Consider the following 13,786-nt stretch of genomic DNA (forward strand, 5'->3'; position numbering starts at 1 on the left):
ACTCCTACTCTTAAGTATTTTAGAATTTTTGGAAGTAAATGTTATATTAGAAGAGATGAGTATATTGGAAAATTGATCCTAGAAGTGATGAAGGAATATTTATTGGTTATTCATCTAAGAGCAAGGCATATAGATGTTTTAATAAGAGATTGCAGAAAATTATTGAGAGTACAAATGTAAAGACTGATGAACAATTCAGAGGAACTTCAAGGTATATAGACTCTGAACTGGCAACAGAAATTGTGACAAATGAACCTACTCTAAATCAACCGGTATAGAATGAAGATCCAATTACCCTGGTACCATCAGAGGATTCCACAGTAATTGAAGAACAACAACAAACTACGACACCTCGGTATGTAAGATTGAATCATTCTGAAGATCAGATAATTGGAAACAAATTTAAAGGAGTTATGACAAGAGGAAGATTGGAAAATGAAGAGGTATGTCTTATTTCTCAAATTGAACCATCATCTATCAATGAGGCATGTGAAGATAAATTTTGGATTAAAGCTATGGAAGAAGAATTAAGACAAATTGAGAAAAATAATACTTGGACATTAGTTCCCCAACCTAAAGATAAAAATGTAATTGGAACCAAATGGGTATTTAGAAACAAACTTAATGAAGATGGTAAGGTTGTCAGAAATAAAGCAAGACTAGCGTGTAAGGGATATTCTCAGAAAGAAGGAGTTGATTACAATGAAACCTTTGCACTGGTAGCTAGAATTGATGCGGTCAGATTATTCTTGGCTTTTGCAGCTCACAAGAACTACAAAGTTTATCAAATGGATATTAAATGTGCATTCTTGAATGGAGATCTTGAAGAGGAAGTCTATATTGAACAACCTGATGGATTTTCTTTGACAGATGACAATGATATGGTTTGCAAGTTAAGAAAAGCTTTGTATGGATTGAAATAAGCCCCAAGAGCTTGGTATGCAAGGTTGGATAAGTATCTTTTAAAGATTGTTTTTACTAAAGGAAATGCAGACAACAATTTATATTACAAAATAACTAATGATGATATCTTGATTATAGAAGTATTCATTGATGATATAATCTTTGGAGGAGAAGATGCATTATGTACGGAATTCTCTATTAAAATGCAGCAAGAATTTGAAATGTCTATGATTGGAGAAATAAAATTCTTTTTAGGATTGTAGATTTCACAAACTGATAAAGGTATATTTTCGAGTCAATCCAAGTACCTAAAAGAGTTACTAAAGTAGTTTGGGATGTAGAACTCTAAACCGGTAAGCACACCTATGACTACAAATGACAAACTATCTCAAAGAGATGAATCTACACCTATAAATCCAACTAGATACAAATCTATGATAGGAGGTTTACTATATTTGACACAAACTAGGCTTGATATTATGAATGTAGTATGTATTGTTTCTATATTTCAAAGTAATCCTAAATAAAATCATGAATCGGCAGTAAAAAGGATTTTCCGGTACTTACAAGGACTACAAATCTTGGATTATGGTATCCTAGAGATGAAAATTTTGATCTATGTGCATACACAAATGCAAATTGGGCAGGAGATGTGGTTGATAGAAAAAACACCACCAGTGGAGCATTCTTTCTTGGAAAGAGATTAGTTTCTTGGTTGAGTAAGAAACAAAGTTGTACATCTTTATCAATAGCAAAATCAGAATATGTTGCAGCAGCAACTAACTGTACACAGGTACTATGGCTTAAACAAATGTTGAAAGACATAAAGGTAAAATGCAAGGGACCTATTACTATATATTGTGATAACACTGCATCAATTGATATATCTAAGAATCCGGTATTACATTCTAAAACAAAACATGTTTCTATCAAACTGAATTTTCTAAGGGAAAAAGTTGAAGAAAAAGAGATAAAACTAGTTTATGTGAATACTAAAGAACAACTTGCAGATATTTTCACAAAACCCTTGCCTAAGGAGACTTTTGAATATCTCAAAGATCATCTTGGAGTCATACCACCACTGGTAGAGACTTAGACAGTTGATAATTGTCATCAACCGGCAGAATTGAAAGACAAATCTTTTACTCCAGTCTTTGATGAGGAAGCTACTTCTCAGGGGGAGTAGTTGGTATATTGAATTGATTGGTATTTTGTATATGAAATTTGGCATTTGATGTCAAAGGGGGAGAGATATCTATGGAAAAACACATTATCCTTTAAGGAGAGATTGGTATTGAAAAACTTTGGATAACACATGTTGCTCCCAGGGGGAGAGATTGTTGTTTAAGGGAGATTGTTGGTTTTTGGTATTTGGCATTTCTGTTTTGGCACTTTGATGATTTTTCCATCTTGTGTTTCCATCAATGCCAAAGGGGGAGATTGTTGGTATTTTGGTATGGTTTTGTCATTTATGTCAACACCTACTAAAACACTAGGACTTTGGTGATCCAGCAGCATTCACTAGCAAGCAACTATTGCACAGTTACTAGTATATGGTTCATCGGCAAGATATAATGTTCACCGACACTTGGAATGATATGGAAAACACTTGGTAATGTCGACAAGATCGTGTGGACACTTTGTTTTGAATAATTAATCACTGGTATATTCATATTTGCATATTTGCTTTTACTGGCAAATAGGTCCAGGGTTACCTAGGGTTACACCGGCAGGTTTATCTTTTCCAGATCAACATGACACACTATGGAGATGATTTAATATTGGTGTAAATGAATTAAGCCAACATGTTTAATCGGTTATTGCATCGGATATTATATTGTTTGTAAAATGTTTTTTTTTAATATCTTGTAGAGCCGACCTACTAAAATTGGTCTTAGGTTATGGTATAAATGTAAGATCTTATTTGTAAGATCGGATGTGGAATGCGAAAAAGAATTGTGGGAAGGTATATGCGAGATTAAGAAGAGGTATACATGAAGACATCATTTGAAGGTGAAGCTAGGTTTTTATGAAAGCATATCAGCATTACACCGGTACTGAATCTAGCATATGAAGATGCTATTTTATGCAGTACATTCTTATTGGATTTAACCATCCAACCGTAGTTAGTGTGACTCCCATTTTTGTGATTGAGTAGTGAGCTCTAGGCTGTTGGCCTTTCTGCATGTGCAGACCCCATTTATGTACACTTACTATTTGCAATAGTATCATTTGATTGTGGGTAAGGTTTCCCACCATGGTTTTTCCCTTTACAGGGTTTCCACATACAAATATTGGTGTTATGTGTTGTGGATGACTTTATGTTTATGTTTCATGCATTAACCTTTACCGGTATAGCAATTTACTGTTAACACTGTCTATCAGCACACTTAACTAGTTTACCGGTATTAAGCATTAAGTTGGTTAAGTGGTTTTTGGTTTGAATTTATTAGACAACTAATTCACGCCCCCCTCTTAGTTGTCTCTGGGACCTAACATAATAAACTGAAGTATAGAATCTAAATATGCCAAAAAGAAGTTCCAATTAGGCTCAGATTAACCTCTGCAACTGTTCCATCTCTCTACTCTATTTTCCTACTTTGTCAAATACTAGAGCACCGAACCTTTAAACACACTCACCTAACTTCACACATTATCTCATTAATATTTCCCTTGCTCATAACCTTGATCAAAATGTTCAACTAAATTGATCTTATAATTTTGCACCCAAAAAAAGAATCTATAACCATGTCAGCTTCACAAAAAATGCATAACACGCAACATGAAACGTGTATCTCCAAATGTGGATTAAAAAAAGATGACAATAAACTTCCCATAAGTCAGCCCAAACACCTCAAACATGAAACTAATCACCGAAATCAACCCAAGAACTCCACAACCCATGTTACACCAAAATAGTTCTTCTCTAACTGAATTACCAGATACTAAACCTCTAAACTTGCTCATAAATCAACGTCAGTTATCAGGATCACAAGATAAGATGCCTCAAACTTTGAATCACCTACCTTAATCAACACAGCCAAAATTACATCACCAATATCAAGATGTGCACCATGATCTCATTCTCTACTAGTTACTGTGTTCCACCTTCCAGACTTATGCCTTATGAACAAAATGACTTTTGATAAGTCAAATCTGTGTACATCAGATGTGATTTATGAACTGAGTTTCCATCAATGATAACCTCTAAGAATATCTCATGCATCAATCTTCACCGAATCAGTGTCTCTTTCCAACAATCTTCCCCTTTGGCATTGATGGCAACACTGTGAAAAATGAATTGTACACTCAAGACTGCAAAAGTTCAAAATTTCAAACTTACCAAGAATATACAAGATGCCCCTAAGAATTAGCACCATTTTTCACCCTATTGTCTCTCCCTTTGACATCAATGCCAAAGATTGGAATCCGCCAAAATCCATATACAAGAAAATGTACAGTTGCTCACAAAAATTTGAACATGTCTACAAAAATTGTGCTAAGGGACAACAAATGTTTATCCCATTCCTTCTTCAAACTCTCCAAAATGCTTATCATCCCACTAAAACGATAAGAAAGCATCTTTGTTCCTCAATAGTAGTAACTAAGGTCACCCTATCATCGTCAGTCATTTTCAAAAATATTTTCAATCTCATAGCATTAAACTGATTCAAAACTTTAATATCTGCTTCCTTCTCCAAATATTCAAAATGAGAACCTACAACATTCAGCAAACTCTTAAGCTTATCGAAGGGATCTGATGTGTCTGATTTGAAGGATGGCATAATTTTTCTAGGACATCTTCTGCCAGTGTTATCAATTCTTTGTCTAATGAATATGACTTAAGAAAGTCCTCACTAGCTTTGGCTTGTGTGAGAGTTGCCAACATTAATGCTTGTATCAAAGATAATGAACTTAGGTTAATATGTCCTTGGCCAAATTCATCTAAATTTGTAGCAATCTATTTCCCTTTATCAGTAACAATGTCTCTTGCTACTATTACTAAAGCTTGATTTGCCTTCTTCTCTCCTTTCTCCTTTTCTACAACCTCATCATTCTCATCCTTTTCACCTTCCTCACCATCATCTTCACCCTTATTGACATCATCTATCTCCTCAATTATCTTCTCTGAAACAATTTCAATCATCAGAGGATCTTGTACAACTTCACCAAAGTCATCAACGTTATCAATAGGATTATCAACTATGATTTGTACCTTGGGATGATCTTCTGGAATAGCTTTCTCAGATGATTGATCTTTTTTCTTGTCAGGAACAACTTCATGCATTTATGGAACATATGTGTCATGAGATTGCACTGTCAGATTGACATCAATTCTGCGATCTATCAAAAATTGTTTCAAAATTATCTCTATTTCCTTAGTGATATCATCTATTTTGCTGATCATAAGATTATTGACTCTCTTCTTACTTCATAATCTTCCCTTAGCAAGCTTTAATAATCTAATAACTTCATCTTTAGTAATATCAGAGGATAGTTTTACTAATACATACTCCTTTATCCTTTCATCCTATAGACTAGTTGTATGCCTCCTTGCATCCAAAATGTCATACAGGCTCTTGGGGATCATGGATGATAGTTCTATTAATGACTTACTATAAATATCCATGTATTGAACAACTGTTTCTTCAATTTCTCTCTAATCTTTATCATCAAAATTTTTATAGTACACAGGCACATTCTTTAAATTTCCATCCTTAATAATTTCATCAATTATTTGTTTCAGGGTCATTAGGGGAAAATCTTCATGCGTACCTTGTAATTTGTCAAATTTGAAAGTTGCATCCAATTCTGACTTCTACTTCTTTCTTGCTTTGGCTTTTTCGGATGACTCAGTTTCTACCCTTGGCTTCTTTGTTGGCTAGGCACCACCGGATTGTGGTTTCTTCACCACTCTGACATAAGTGGTTGTCTTCTTCACCTCTTTCACTACTTCATCAGATTTAGTATCTATGTCCTTAGTAGTGGCAATAACATATCCTCTTTGGGAATTTTCTTTACTCTTCTCTACTCCACCGATTGATGTTGTTTGTGGCTTGGGTGGAGGAACAAACTTCTACACACTGGAGGTAGGTATAGACAGAGACTATCTAGGCTTTGATTTCTTGGGGCGGAGTAGGGACAAGTTTTAACTTTTTGGGCTTTTCCATGTCCTCCTTCTTCAGTATGTTTTTCTCTCTTTACCTTTGTATAGTCTCATTGGATATACCCATTTGTTCTGCTAACTCCTCAACTTCCTTTCTTACTTTCCTCTTCCTTTCTGGTCCAGTGAATTTTTTGTATAAATCAAGATCCTTTTCTTTGAAATTACCGAACCTTTCCTCCTTATTATCCATCGGCTGACTCAGCAGGTTTTGAGTATATGTGTCAAGTGTATTTGCATCTACCTCATACCCCATGGGCATGATCCAAATAGTCCTAGGCTCAACTACGTCCATATGACATTGATCTTTATCAACCATAAAGCAAATTGTTTTCTCATACTTTTCAACTATATCTTTCAGAATCCTCTCTCTACTTTGCAACATGTCTTGAAAGGATTTAAAGTAACCCCACAAAGTAGATTTTTGCACTATAGTATCACCTAAACCCTACAATCCTTCCTTGATTTGGACTGCCACCAGCTTATCATAAGCCCATTTTACCTTTCCAATTCTAGGGATCTCATTAAAGAAATATAGTGCCAAACAAATAATCAGGGAACCAAATTTGAATACATGTTTCTTGTCTTGTTTAATCTTCTTTAGATTCCTCAATAGCTCACTGAGAAGTACTGCACTGAGATCATACCTTTGTCCTCCTTAAGCATCTCATAGGCTTCAAATATAGCAATACTGGATACTGAGTTCTACCTTTTAGATTGATACACCTTATATCTAGTCACCATTGAAGAAAATCTTACATCATGCTCTATGATATCACTGATTATCATTGACCGACTATCATGTTGGTATCCGATAACCTATATTACTATTGTGTTCTAAACTTTCCTCAGACCGGTGATCTCACCAGTTGCATTCAAACATGTAACTACTTGAATGGCTTACTTTGTGATCTTGTGAGGTTCGTTCATCCATACAAACTCATCATGAATTAGACTCAAGATATATCGGACCCATTTAGGTTCATCCAACACTGGAAAATGAAAAAATTGAATAAAACCCTTATCCTACAATGGCTTGAACTCAGACTTCAGATTACCCATTCCATTCATCATATGATTGGTGTAAATAGATAGAATATGCACATTTCCAATCTCCTCAATGTTATAGTGGATGTATGCCCTAATATCTTCGTTATGTAGCACACCATACAGGACATAGGAAAAAGCACCTTCTGGATCATTTTCAACAGATTTGAATGGATGTCTTTTGAATATGGTTCTTTCTCTCTCAAAAATCTTAACCACCAATGGAGTCACAACACCAAATGCAGATGCCATTTCAAAATTAGGGTACGAAAAGATAACTCGTAAATGGATAAATTCCTTTTTAATCTCAATCAGATACAAGGGATCTCTGACTAATCGCTTCAAGATCGGTTATCACTGCTAAACCTTGTTTATTTTTCTCTGTTGCACTTACTCTTCATTTGCAATGTGAAGAATGAATGACTAAAATTCCCCCCTTTTTATATTTCAAAAACCTAACTTTAATTATAATAAATGCACAACCCTAAAAGCTTCTAGATACCTTGCATCTTTAAGAATTCATCACTGGAATCTCAAACTACCATGAAATCTTCTGGATATCAACTACATAACTAATCTCCATCATCTGCAACCATCCCTGACTGGTTACAGATCATTGAAATAGGGGTTTTTCAGGATCTGCATGAAAAACTTCCCCCTAAGGCCAAAGTGCCTTAGTTATTGGATGAGGTTCCAACACCAGAATCAAGTGTGGATCCATTTTGAATATTTGAATCTTCCTTCTTAACCCACATCTTTTGATGTTGATCTTTGATCTCTTCCACTTTATCTTTTCCCTTTCCATCTGATCTGTTCATGTTTACCGAATCATTATTGTTCATGTTTTTGCTTCTGCAATAATTTGCAATATGGCCAGATTTGTTGCATGCATAGAAAACAACATTTCTTTGCATAGGCCTAAAATTCATCTGATTTGATCTCATTATGCATTGGTTAGCAATGTGTACAAACATTCCAGAGGCATAAAATCTCTTATTTGAAAATTGTTCACCATTCTGCACATATTTGACTTATGACCAAAATTGTTGCATATGAAACATTGACCAGTAAAGGTAGGACCATTATTCATAATATTATTCATCATCCCATTATTCATCTTATTTTGTAATTGACTTTCCATATGACCAAATTTACCACAAATAAAATATTTACCACTGAATTTGTAGGCACTAGGCTGTCTTACCGAAGGTTTCTTGTTCTTCTACTTATGATTGCTTTGTCTAGAAGTGAAGGATTCCCCCTTCTCAAATCCAAGTCCTCGCATATCTTTCCCATGTCTCTGAATTTACAGCATCTCATCTAACTGAGCTGAGCTAGATTTGAATTTTTCTTTGTACTCGTTAGCAGTAGAAAGCTCATCTCTCAAAATTATGATTTGCCTTTCAAGATACATCATTCTTGCATTACACCAATTCAAGTTGTAATTGATCATTCTCATAGTTCAATCTACAACATTCATCACATCTATCCTTCAATGATTGAGTTATGGTTTCTTCATTTTTCTCCTTGTCTTCAATCTCCTTTGTTGACCTCATTACAATGTAGTTCATTTCATTTCATTCTTCAAGACAGTGTTCTCTCTACCAAACTTCTCACATTCATCTGTTTTATTTTGTAGGGCTTGATTGTCAATGCTTTATTCTTCTTTCTCCTTGAGTTTTTCCATCAACTCCTTTCTCTTTTCTCTAGAAGTGCTCACTTGATCTTTGAATGTCTCAATGAAGCCTTCAGTTGCATTTAGGTTTCTTTTCAGGGAACTTACTTCTTTTCTTGCTGCATTAAGATCTTCAAGTGACACACTAAGGTGTCTCTGCAAATCGGAGTCCATTGATTTAATCTTCCAGATCTTCCTCAATTTTTTAGGCTTCTTCTAAGGAAATAGGCTCTAATACCATTTGTTCAAATCAATGAACACTAAGAGGGGGGGGTGAATCACTGTTTTAGAATTTCCAACCTTATTAAGATGATCCTTAATCCACTGAATGCATATGAATGAAAGGAAAATGCAGAAACATAAAGTAAACAACCACATAAACATAACATCAAGATTTCTATGTGGAAACCCGGAAAGGGAAAAACCATAGTGGTATTTGAACCCACAATATTATTATAATATGACTAGAAGTTTGATAATATTACATAAGGGCAATGCACTTGCATTCAGGCACACTTCCTAGAGCTCACTGCTCAATTGCAAAATGGATACAACCTGGAGGAAGGCTCACTACCTTACAGGCTATTACAAATGATTACAATAATGAATGAACTGAAGTATAGCATCTAAATATGACAAAAACAGTTTCGGTTAGGCTCAGATTAACCTCTGCAACTATTTTGTCTCTCTACTCTATTTTCCTTCTATGTCAAATATCGGAGCACCAAAACTTGAATCACACTCACCTAACTTCACACATTCTCTCATACATACTTCCCTCACTCATAACCTTGATCAAAATGTTCAACTAAATTGATCTTATATATCCGCACCAACAAAAAGAATCATTAACCATGTCAGCTTCACAAAAACCATATAACATGCAACATGAAATGTGTATCACCAAAGCAGCTTAATCTATCCACAAATCCAAATACAAACCAAAACAAGATGATAATAAGCTTCCCATAAGTCAGCCCAAACACCTCAAAAATGAAACTAATCATTGAAATCAACCCAACAACTCCGTCTAAAATTGCTTATGAATTAACGTCGGATATTAGAATCATAAGATAAGATACCTCAAACTTTGAATCACCTACCTTGATCATCGCAACCAAAATTACATCACCAATATCAAGATGTGCATCATGATCTCATGCTCTACTGGTTACTGTGTTCCACCTTTTAGACTTATGCCTTATGAGCAAAATGACTTATGGTAAGTCAAATATGTGTACACAGGATGTGATTTCAGAACTGAGTTTCCATTAATGACAACCCCTAAGCATCTCTCATGCATCAATCTTCACCAAAATAGTGTCTCTCGCCAACACTACTTCACCTAATGCACTAAAATATCCAGTTACCATTGCACCAAATTATCCTATCTATGTGTTAAAGGGGTCATTGCGCAAACAAAATTTACCTATGCACTATCAAATATAACAAATTTACTAAACTATGCCCTACCAACTTATGCGCTAAAATAGAAAACAAATATGCTAAAACCCTATTCGTAGGCGCTAAAACGACAAATCATGTGTAAAAATATGAAAAACATGGAAAAAAAATTTAAAAAATAACGCAAAGGCACATTTTTCAAGGTAATTACTGGAGGTCCATATGCAACAGGTCGTTGATATCCCCTAACTTTCCCAAGTTGATGGGTATGGTAAGGAATCGCCATTTTGGCTCCATGCTCTCTTTTCCAATTCAAATGCACAAATGAATCAAATGGTAACTCTTTTTCACTTTTTACTTTTTAAAAGGGGTAAAAAGGGGGTAATTAAGTGGGGTGTATTTTTCCATTTCCATAATCAACTTAATCGGTAGTTTCAATCTTTTTTTTAATCGGGAAATGAATTGGGTATCAAGAAATAATAAAAAATTTTAAAAAGTGAAAATTTTAAAAATCATCAAAAAACCTAACAATTCAAAAATCTATCTGATTCATCTCCTGAGGGGGCATACTCACATCATTATCTGACAATTAGAATTTGGGAAATATTGAAAATTTTATCAGTAGGTTTCTAGCAAATTTTTCTTTGAATCAATGTGTCGCCACACATCACTTCAAAGGGGGGCAAAATGTAGACACCTATTTCTGTCCACTTGATTAAATGAATTTTATATTTGTTTAGTTATCCTTCATCCATATGTTAATTAAATTCATATTTAATTAATCATTTCCACCTTTTCAACTATTAATTAAATTAATATTTAATTAATTCATCCCAACCCCCTTCTTTTATTAGTTAAATAAATTATTCAATTTAATTCACTTAGAAAAATTCAGACCATTAATTAAATAAATAAATCAAAATTTTTTAATTAAATCCCCCTCACACATTTAAATAAATAAATATTTATTTAAAATATTCATCCAAAGCAAGTTGCACGTTTAATTGAAATAAATAAATTTTAATTAAAATCCTATTTATCCTCACCCACTTTCATTCTCCTACAATACCCACTTGCTCACTAGATTCTTCTAATCCTCTTCTAAGTGTTTGCACATTCCTAAAACTAAGGAATTAGGGAAGAGTCACTTCTCAAAACAATTAAGGCTCTTACAAAGCCTTAAAAGCCTTCTCCCTTCAAGAAGTTAACCCTCAAAGTATCCTCAAGCCTTAAAGGGTTTAATCCAACTAACTCACCTTTGACCCTTGGTTAGAGACTTTTTCCTTAACCCAACCATCCATATAACCCTCAAGTCTCTTCAAGAATTTAATGCTTTGACTAAGGTAATCCTTGAACCCTTGCACATTCATTTACCCCTTGAATAAAGCCTTTATCTAATAACTCAACCACCTAGGATAGCCATCATGTCTATTTAGGGATTTAATGATTTGTCCCTCTTCTCTCAATCCTTCTCATGATGCCACTTGTCACCATTACATTAGTGGAAGTTGAAAACATGGATTGAGGATCAAGCCCTCATGCAATCTGCTGTCAATTTTGAAGTCCCAGGCTCAAAAATTTTAATTTTTGCACTCAAAATCATCTTTGCAGGATAACATACAGGTTATCATACAATGGTCATATAACATGAGGATTATATGAATTATCAATAACATGATGTGTTATTGACCTTGTGCCTAACATTAGCATCTCATGTCAATAACACGTCATCTTATTGACCGCCTTGAGAATTTGGGCAGTGTGTTATTGATTGCTAAGGCAACAACAGGTGGCTATGTATTTTGCAATGTAGGAGGGAGTCTTTTTTTGCTCCAAAATTTTATTTTTGAGTTGACTGGTCCAGATAGTAACCTCACTTAGGTTTCACCTACTAGAGGGTTCCATGTCATTGGCAGGCCGATCTCCATGGTTCATTCTTACCAGTTGGCAGTAAGACCATTTGTTATCCCACAAGGCAAGGTGACCAACCAAAGGGTAATGCAGGATAAGGCAAGAAAAGAAGCAAAGAGAAGAAAAGTTATCCCAAGGAGTAGATGGCAACATCCAAAGATCGCTCGGGATAACTCCTAGCAAAGAGTTGCAAGGGGATAAAATTTTATCTTGGGGTAACTTGTGAAGAGTAAAATCACCATAGAAAAGTTGCCTCAAGCATGTTTCCAGTTAGCTTGAGAGGCCCCAAGATAATTTTACAAAGAAACATAGAAGATATTATCCCACGGTGGTTAGCAATGCATCTCTTGTGGTCTCAAGATAAGGAAGCAGTATGGAACAAAGCAAAAGTTATCCTAGAGGAATAGAGGGTATATACAAAGAATAATTTGGGTTTCAGTGAGAATATGCATATGGATACTTGGGCTATGGGATAAGGAAATTAGTAAAGGACCAATGAAATCTTTATCCTAGAGGGTCGCGAAGATCAAAGAAAAGAGGCCCGAGATAAGAAGACAAAAGAGAATACAATGGAAGGCTTAACTCGGGGGGTTGGGAGGTGCATCCTTCATTGCTTTGAGATAATAAATAACAAAAGAGACCAATGTAGGATTATCCTGCCAACATTCTTACTAGTTCAAATGGGATCACAGGATAAGAAGATGAAGTGGAGAAATAAGGTTTTCCTTATCCCATGCATTCCTAATGAATCAATGATGAATAGTTAGTACCAAACTAGTACTGAGACGGGGGGGTGAATCAGTACTGATAAAAACACTTTTCCTTGAACTGGTTTGATTGAGAACCTTGCACTTTGACTAGCTAGCAATAACACCGGTCTAAACCAGATTACTACCAGTTAAACACAGTGAAAGACATAAACCGGTAACTCAACTTTCCACACAATCTAACATCTTATTTCCACTTCACCCATATGAATACACTAGTAGTACTTTAATAGAAATGTAAAGACTTACAAGTTCAACATGCTTTACCACTTAATAGAGAATAACAAAGCATCTTATGAAAAGCATCACACATAACACACATATTTTTCACATGGAAACCCAACTGGGAAAAACCATGGTGGGGATGAATACCCACAAGCTGTTCTTTGAACCCTTTTGAAGTCCACTCTATTAGGAGCCTAGTCTAGTTAAAGACTTTATAATAGGTTCTATTAGGAACCAATCCTGCTAGGGATCACCCAGTTAAGGGATGGCTAAAATACCTGGTTAAGGGTTAAACCCTATTAAAGGTTACCTTGTTAGAGGATTTTTAGAACTCAATGATTTTGAGTCACCCTGTTAAAGGATTTACAACAAGCCGGTTAAAGCTACCTTGTTAAGGGATTTTCCAATTGTTGAAGTGGTTAGAGGTCAACAGGTATTACAATGATCTGGTAACAACAGTCAATGCCAATGCAAATCCGCTTGAGTTCCTTCCTTCTGCACTCATAATCTACAGGTATCAATTTTCATATCTGGTCTGGCAAGAATCACGTATATTTGCACTTAGATACATTCACAACATTTGCCAACAACCTCAACATGAAAATCAACATCGACCTTATAGGAAACAGATACGTCGATAGCCTAAACCCTAAACGTTAAACCCTAAACATTTAGATTAAGCATTTCAGT

The sequence above is a fragment of the Cryptomeria japonica genome, chromosome 3 (assembly GCF_030272615.1).
Source record: "Cryptomeria japonica chromosome 3, Sugi_1.0, whole genome shotgun sequence".
In the NCBI taxonomy this organism is placed as follows: domain Eukaryota; kingdom Viridiplantae; phylum Streptophyta; class Pinopsida; order Cupressales; family Cupressaceae; genus Cryptomeria; species Cryptomeria japonica.